This window comes from Suricata suricatta, chromosome 12 (genome assembly GCF_006229205.1).
Source record: "Suricata suricatta isolate VVHF042 chromosome 12, meerkat_22Aug2017_6uvM2_HiC, whole genome shotgun sequence".
Lineage (NCBI taxonomy): Eukaryota > Metazoa > Chordata > Mammalia > Carnivora > Herpestidae > Suricata > Suricata suricatta.
In genome coordinates, this window is record NC_043711.1 from 5264115 (window position 1) to 5265100 (window position 986).

Below are 986 nucleotides of genomic sequence, written 5' to 3' on the forward strand. Positions count from 1 at the left end.
CGCCAGCCCACCGCCGAGTGCGGGGAAGACCTCGGGGAGATAGGGTAAGGGGTCGGGGACGGATTGGCGGAGAAGGTGTCATCCGGGCTCAGTGGACCAGCCAGAGTGGGCTTCCGAGGCCCAGGAGGCCCCAGGATTCGGAGGCCGGGCCCAGCCCGGTGTGTCTGCAGGGCAGAAAAGAGGCCAGCGTGGCTGGAGCGCGGTGAGGGAGGCTTGGAGGTGGGGAGAGTTTGGGCCGAGCCTCGAAGATGGCGGGGAGTGAGTGAACTCCATTCTCAAGTCTGGGTGGGGGGTGCCCGGGAGGCTTAGAGCAGAGTGAGTTACCCGGTCGTGTGGTGTCGGAGAAAGATCCCCTGTGGCGGGCGGGACGGATGGGAGGACGCTGCTGCTGTGGACTCCTCTAGAAGGAGCGGTGGAAAGCGGGTGACGGGGTGGGGGGCAGGGGCTGCATCTGGCAGAAGACGTCCTGTGCGTTCCCTCCCTGCTTAGAAGTGGGGCGTGAAGGAACACGCTGGCACTGGCAGCTGGGGCACGCAGGGGCCTTCCGTTGCTGCCTTGGGGAAACTGAGGGAGAAGCAGGTGGGGCGGGGCTGTTGTGTCTGAGTCTGACTTGCAAAACCCGTGAAATGCCACCCGATGGGGGTGGCTCCTGGCAGCCAACTCCATACCCAGGGGAGATGTCCAACGGCTGGATGCAGGGGCCGGGGTGGCCCCCCTAGGGTGACCTGGATCTCTTTCAGGGAGGCTCCCCCAGAAAGAAATTCTGGAGTATGGGGTTGCCTTGGAAGCTGCAGGTTCAACTCAGCTCCCTTCCAGGAGCAGCTGCTGTGAATAAACATGGCTGGGGTGGGGGTCCCAGGAGCCTCACGCGGCACACCTGAGTCCCGCAGGCCAAGCCAGGTGGGTCCTTGCCTTTCCAGCTCACCTTCTCCCAAAGGAGGGGGAGGAAGAGGCGGTAGGAGCGAGCTGGGAGACTGGGTCACCGA